The sequence below is a fragment of the Diachasma alloeum genome, unplaced genomic scaffold (assembly GCF_001412515.2).
Source record: "Diachasma alloeum isolate Michigan unplaced genomic scaffold, Dall2.0 Dall_scaffold_00405, whole genome shotgun sequence".
Taxonomy (NCBI): domain Eukaryota; kingdom Metazoa; phylum Arthropoda; class Insecta; order Hymenoptera; family Braconidae; genus Diachasma; species Diachasma alloeum.
Genome location: NW_021680544.1, coordinates 468,263 through 476,720, shown reverse-complemented (window position 1 = coordinate 476,720; position 8,458 = coordinate 468,263).

The following is an 8,458-nucleotide window of genomic DNA, read 5'->3' as shown; positions in this document are numbered from 1 at the left end:
ACGAAAAACCAAGTGATTCTCCAGGCGACTGATTTGAACGATTGGTTCAAAGAATCCGTCTTTGATGATATCATCGCAAAGCAGGAAGACTTTCAAGAGACTGGTTCCGGTTGGACATTGACTGAAATCATTAATTTGGTAATCAATATGAATAAATATGAACCCCTCAAAGGTGGCGTCTCAACATTCATCGAGCTACCAAAGGATATTTAAGCGAAGAAGACTGTTGTGAATATAAAAAATAGTGATCAATTTTGTTTCTTGTGGGCGGTTACAGCAGCTCTTCATCCAACTCAAGTGAACCCAAGTAAACAAAGTTCATATCCTCATTTTCGGAATGTACTCAAATTTGAGGGACTCAATTGTCCACTGACGCTCAAAGATGTACCCAAATTTGAGGAAATGAATGATCTGAGTATCAATATTTATGGGATTGAACCATGCGGTCATGGCAACACAATTTTCCCTGTATATCTAAGCAAGAAGATCACAAATCAAGAAATCATTTACCTACTAATGATTAAGAGCAATCGGGATGAATCAGACGAATCACTCTTTCATTTCACGTGGATTCGCAATATATCATGTGTGGTTAGTTCTCAAATTTCTAAAAGAAAAGGTTTCACATGGTTATGTGATCGATGTCTGTGTCACTTCAGGTATCAGCAGTCATTTGAGAAACACAAAGAAGATTGCGCAAATTTGAATAAAGTACGCATGATAATGCCTGAAGAGAAAGATAAAATACTCAACTTCAAAAATTTCAAACATGCTGAAGCAGTTCCATTTGCTGTTTATGCAGACTTAGAATGTCTGATAAATTCATCAGAAGATGATCATCATGTTCCTTATAGTGCGTTTTATGTGAAATGTGCTTTCGATGATTCACTATCAGAATTCAAAAACCAACGAAGACTAGATTGTATCGAGTGGTTTACAACAGAGATGAAGTTGTTGGCATATAAAGTGGACGTGCATTTGAAGAAGAATTTGAAAATGGAAACACTATCAGATAAGCAAATGGAAGACTTCCAGTCTGCAACAATGTGTCATATATGCAAAAAACCTTTCACTGGAAGTGATAAGGTTCGGGATCATAATCATCTAATAGGAAAATATCGTGGAGTTGCGCATAACGGTTGCAATTTGGTATATCAAGATTCTCACACCATTCCAATTGTATTCCATAATTTGTCTGGTTATGATTCTCATTTCATTATCCGAAGTATTGCAACATCATTTCAAGGTGATGTGAAAATTCTCCTAGTGAATAAAGATCGATACATCTCCTTCACCAAATATGTTGCAAACACTTGTGTACAATTACGATTCATTGATTCATTCCGTTTCATGGGGAGTAGTCTTGATAGATTAGCAAGTTATCTTGATAATGATCATAAAAAAATAATCCAAAAATATCAATCCGATTCAACGAGGTTTAATTTGTTGTCTAGAAAGGGTGTATTCCCATATGAATATATTGATGATTGGGATAAATTGGATGAAACGAAATTACCAGACAAAGAAGATTTTTATTCAAAATTGACTGATCAGCATATAGCTGATGAAGATTATCAGCATGCTATTAATGTATGGAGTGCATTTAATATCAGCACATTGGGAGAGTATTCAGATCTCTATCTACAAACAGATGTTTTATTGTTGGCTGACATTTTTGAAAATTTCCGTCGTAATTGCTTTTCTACTTATGAATTGGATCCACTTCATTATTATACCGCGCCTGAATTAGCTTTCGACGCTATGCTTAAATATACAAAAGTGAATTTAGAGCTTTTGACTGATCCTGAAATGATTTTATTCATAGAAAAAGGTATCAGAGGTGGAGTATTACAATGTGCAAACAGATATGCTTTTGCCAATAATCCATTCATGGGAAAATTCTATGATGAGGATTCTGAAACATCTTATTTGATGTATTATGACGTGAATAACTTATATGGAGCTGCTATGAGTGTCAGCTTACCATATGATTCATTTGACTGGGTTGATACTAGTTCTGTGGATATTCTGAATGTTTCAGATGATTCTCCCGTTGGATATATCCTTGAAGTCGATTTGGAATATCTTCAAGAATTACACGAACAACACAAAGATTTTCCACTGTGCCCGCAACATTTCACCCTTCCACAGAGCAAGTATACAAAATTAGCGACCACTCTCTTTCCGAAGGAAAAATATGTGATACATTACCGGAACTTGAAACAATATACCGGCCTTAGAATGGAGTTGAAATGTATCCATCGTATTTTGAAATTCAATCAAAAACCCTGGCTGAAACCTTACATTGATCTGAATACAAGCAAAAGACAACAATCATCGAATGAATTCGAGAAAAATTTCTATAAATTGATGAACAATGCTGTTTTCGGGAAAACGATGGAGAATGTGAGAAAGTAGAAAGATATTAAACTCATCACACGTTGGGATAGACGATATGGTGCGAAAGATCTCATTGCAAAACCGAATTTTCACAGTTGTAGCGTCTTTGATGAGGATATGGTGATTATTGAAATGAACCGAATATCGGTATATTTCAAAAAACCTATCTACATTGGTTTCACAATCCTTAATGTATCAAAAACGATTGTGTATGACTTCCATTACAACTATGTGAAATCCAAATTTGGAGATTTTGCAAAATTGATGTATACCGACACGGATAGTTTACTGTATTTGTTTCGAGTACCAAACATCAATGAGTGTATTAAACAGCATATAAAAATGTTCGATACTTCTGATTATAAAGTTGATAATGAGTATAGAATGCGACTGGAAAATAAAAAAGTATTGGGTCTTATGAAGGATGAAAATAATGGAAAAATCATGGTTGAATTTGTGGGATTACGAGCGCAGACATACGCATTCAGGATATTGGATGATGATGAAGCTAAGAAGAAAGCTAAGGGTGTAAAAGCTGCTACACTCAGGAAGATTACATTCAATGATTATAAGAACTGTCTCCTCAATAATGAGCATGTTGTGGAAGATCAATATTTAATCCGAAGTAAAAAACATGAGGTACATACAATCCGCCAGAAGAAATTGGCATTGAGCTGGGAAGATGATAAGCGTATGATTTCAATGAAAACGACAGATACTCTACCTTGGGGGTATATTGAACCAATTACATAATTATATATAGATATTTTCATATATTGTATTATTAGGATTAAGGTGAACAATAAATATAAATATACAATATTTTGTGTTTTTTTTTCAAGTTTATTTCCTCTTAACAAATAATACACATCAAATAGATAAAGAAATTCTGTACATTGTACATCAGACTCATTGATCCAACTATTATGAGAATCATCAAAGCCTAACCACTTCACATATAGTTTATTTCCTCGTTTTTTAATCACTTTTTCAATAAGGTACACATCAGGATGCTTAACTTTAGATAATTCTTCCCCATAAAAACTTCCTTCAATAGGATTATCTTGATAATCAATCAATTTATAAGTAGTTGGTTCAGTCCTCCGAATGATCTTGAAAATTTCAGTTGTCCAATTGTTTATATTTATATGTTTATATTTGCTGATTCTCACTTTGTCATTGATTTTGAATTTCGGTTCTTCAACTCCATTGTTCAGAAATTTTCCATAAACTTGGAAACGGAGGAACTTTTCATTCATTTGCTATACGTTGAATACATTTTTATATAAAATTTTTTCATAAAATTTTTGAATTCTTTGTTATAGAATTCTTTTCCTTGATCGACATGTAGCTTTTGAGGTACTCGACCTTGATTGAGTACAGATTCCATAGCTTTTGTTACATCCAATCCCCTTTTTGATTTAATGGGTACTGCCCACGCAAATTTAGAGAAAATGTCAATGACTGTGAGTAGGAATTTATGACCATCATTTTCTGTAGCATATGTTGACATATCCACAGGATCAGCTTGCCAAGTTTCGTTGAGAGCTCGTATATCCACTCGACGTCTGGAATAATTCCTACGCGCAGGTTTGTGGAATTCCTTAACGAGAGCTTTCTTTTCTGCCTGAAACTTTACTTTTTTTCCTCGGATTTTCACCTTCATTCTCAATGAGCGTTTTGGAACTTTCCTTGGTACGTTTCACTCGTTTTCCACTATTATTCAAAACTTCTAGTGTAGATACTATACTATTATTTTCATTGGGTTCGACTAATGCATAATGATCTCTATCTGGACCCTCCAATGTTTTCAGTCTCTCATCTATTGCTCGAATGACTACGAGGTTCTCTGTCATGAGTTTTTGTAGTGAGTCAATCTTTAAATTTTCGATCACTTGTTTGAGAACTTTCATGGAAATGGAATCGTTATCTTCTACCGCATCAGCAACATTACATAATCGCTTTTTCTTCATATCAAATTGTCCATCTGTTATGAGCTTGAAACCTCGACCTGGGGGTCCTTGAATATTCCGGGGTGCAGCTTCAGCAGCATTCAACTGTCGTCCAAATACATCAACGCTCATTTTGTAACTGATGTTTCCAAGATGTGTCCATTTCTAATATATCAATCCAGCCTCCCGCAGTTCCTCGATAATTGAAATTATTTCATTATTATGGTTATTATTGCCAGCTGCTTGAGATGCATACAACAATCGGAGTCGATCCATCAACTCATTTGGATCATCCCAATTCACATAATCGATATTACGCATCCTCTTTGCAATCATTTGGTTTGACAATCCTGTCTCTTGAGGAGATTGAGTCATGAAATTCACAAACTTTTCGTGTATTGTGCCGCTTCAAACTTTTCTTTGGATTAAAATATTGCCTATCGAGATGCGTCATCTTCACGATTTTTGTGAATGCTCTCTTATCATCATCTGTAATTTTACCCACATTGGGTTCTTTTTTGAATAATATTTCGAGTAGCCCTGGAGTTTGATTATATTTTCATGACCAATCACGATTGTTCCCCCTTCAAATTTAATTGGAGTTATCCCGATTACCCAATTACCTTTATATTTGCGGACTCCTGTCCTCAAGTCTAATTTCCCATCCCCACCTGGAGTGTTGAATAATTGCATATATTCTTGCGATAGATTCTGGATATCTTCATCCTCCACCGAATCAGAATCATCACCAGGATCAGTATTTTCAGTTTCCATATTAGAAGATGATGAAATGGAAATATTCATATCCGTTCCTTTCATTCGTTGGATCTTCATCAGAATATCAGAATCATCTGTTTCTGCCGCTCGTTTCCTTGAAGCAGATGAATCGGGAGCTTTGAACTTCTTATATCTCTTCGCTGTCCTAGGAATTCCATCATGAGAGGCTTGATCCACTAGTTTTTCTAATGGTGTAACCACTGGTTTGAAAACTTCATGTAGAGTTTATTCTGTATCTTCTCTCCCCAATTTCATTAGTTTATACTTTTCACGGATTGCTTCACTTGCATCTGCGATTTGTTGTAACACAGGCATCTCTTTATTCAAAATAGAACTTGTCATGATGAAGCTCTGGCTGAGACTGCTTCAGGAAATCATGTGCATTATATATTTATAAAACAATCGAATCCTTTTCTATAGCGACCATCATTCAGCTCTCTATCTTTATCAATCACTAAAAAGCTATATTTATCGACATTCCAACATGAGGAGCATATGTCTTTGAATTGATTGTAAGTCATATCCGTGTTGACATGATCTTCATAGATATGTCGCAAATTCTTATCATCCTGCTTGAATAAGATCAATAAATTCGCATTATCACGTACGAGATGTTTTGTAATACGTGTATATGTTTGACAAAGGTAAAAGTAATCAACATTTCGGTGACGCCCCATACAAAAGAAAGCACGCATATTATCTTGCTTTTCACACGCAACATCATCGAAGATGAAGATGGAATTGGGATTCGCATCTTCCGGTTTTATGACTTCTTCATGTTCGTTGAATGGAAAATATCCAATTGTGTTCGTTGCTTCTAAAACATTTTTCGAAACTCATATTTCGGTTGATTCAAAGACTTTGAACACACATACACGTTTTCGAATCTAAGACCATTCGGATGTGTGATCAGCGCCAATAATGCATTCGTTTTACCACAGTTCGAAGGTCCACAAAGATTGCTCGAACTGTATTCGGTAGTAATTCACCTCATTCATGAGAATAAGGAATATACGATCAGCGTTCCGCAAGGTAGTTATGAGATTGAAGTTATTCAAACTATTTGCAGAAGATTCTGCAGAAAAAAGGTATTTCAATCAACATAAAAGCCAATAATAATACTTTGTGTAGTGAAATCAAAAGTGATCATATAATTAATTTTGAACCACCCGATTCGATTGGTAGATTATTAGGATTTGATAACAGAATTTTATCACCTAATAAATTACACGTATCTGATTTGCCAGTTAGGATTCTTAAGGTGAATTCTATGTGTGTGGAGTGTAATATCACTGGAGGTGCGTATATCAATGGGAAGAAAGCTCACATTATTCATGAATTTTTTCCCACTGTACCCCCAGGATATAAGGTCGTTGAGGTGCCGAAGAATCTCATTTACCTTCCGATCGTGGTCCAAGCAATAGATCATCTCCAGCTGAGATTGGTGGATCAGGACGGTGAATTGTTGAACTTCCAAGGAGAATTAATCACATTAAGACTTCACATTAAACGTACCTAATGGGTATCGTTTTCCAAACGAAGATCGGGAAGAGTTATAAAAGGGAGGCATCCCCCCAAAGGACTAGCAGTCGTCAAAGACCCATCAAACCGTTAACACGTGAGAGTATTCAATTCCTCAAGAGTTTAAACTTGAGACCTCGAGTGTGAATCCAATCATAAATAAGGGAAAAATAATATATTATGGAGGACATCTTGAAGATTCAAAAATTTATCATCTTCGATGAGTCAGTTTCTCACTATGAGATGCATAACCATCAACCCTTTGCTTCATGTAGCTACGTAATAATGATGTAATCTCAATTACTGTACAACATCAAGATTTATATTGCCCAGTAAGAGTCATCTGCATATTTATGGTCGATTAACCAAAGATAATGGAACAGCAGCAATCGAGAGAACAAGACTCGTGAGTAATTCTATCTGTCATCTGTTTGAGGAAGTACGATATGAGCTCAATGGAGTGGAGATTGATCGAGCGAAAACTGTGGGTTTAACGAGTCTCATGAAGAACTATGTTCCCCGGAGTCCTAACCAATCGTTTTTGATGGAGAATGCTGGTTGGCTCAAGAATGATAGCATGGATAGTAATGAGACAATCACTAATAACGAAGGATATTTCGACATCTCTATACCATTAAACCTTCTGTTTGACTTCGCCGAAGATTATCAGAAGATTGTTGTGAATGCAAAACATGAACTCATTATTACGAGATCGAAAACAGACTGCAAGTCACTTCGATCATTGTAGTATCTGAGATGTAAAGCTTTTCCTCAACTCAGAGAGCTATCCATATGGTAATTTGAATTTGGATATTGCCCACAATCAGTATTCAACACTATATAACATGTACATGAACTTTCAAGAGTCTTACTACGGAAAGGAAGCTGAGCCTTTATTGAATAGAGAGAAATTTTTAACAGACGCTCCATTAATTGTGATCGATTGTTCCAAGCAAAATGAGTATTTGAAAACCGGGCCAGTTGATATTCATCTGGAATTTGAATCTTCTTTCCCTTTCCCGCCGAACACATCAGCGTACTGCTTCATCCTCCATGGTCGGATTGTTGAGTACAATCCTATCAGTGGTGGGGTTAAGAAATTAATGTAAACAATCAAATCTGGAGGGTATAAATGTGATGATGCGGACCAAATAAGAATCAGTTTCATATCGATATCAGGAGCAACTACTTCACCAAAGATGGATAAAGGAAAAAACAATAGTTCCAACTATTCGAGTACGAAATCCCACTCGGACTATCAAAAGGACACATCTCTCAAAGGAAGTACATCCTATAATGGTTCGGTGGATGCAGGACGTTATGGAGCTGTAGGCGATGGAAGATATAACAATAAATAAATTAAGATAATTACGTAGATTAAAAGATGAATATATATATTTTTTTATTATTTAAAAAATAATCCTTGATCTCATTATTTTACACACCTCCTCCCCATCAACATCTTAATAATAAGAATAAGAACTTAGAACTATGTGAAACGATTTTCAAAAATATTTTGTCTATGTTGTTTTGATAATACAGGGTTCAATATTTTTTCACATGAACTTATTCGACGTTTTAAACGATGATGATCTCGAGCGAGCTCTTCCCATGCACCTCGACGAGCAGAACGATATACATAATCCCAATAAACCATTAAATGAACTCGTGGTTGTAATTGAAAACTAATTCTCTTAGTTTTCTCTTCTTGTTGGTCTGTAGAGCTATCCTTCGGAAACGAAGAATATATCATGCTCCAAACCAAGGACTTCAATTGCGAATCGCAAATGTTCGAAATTTGCTTTGAT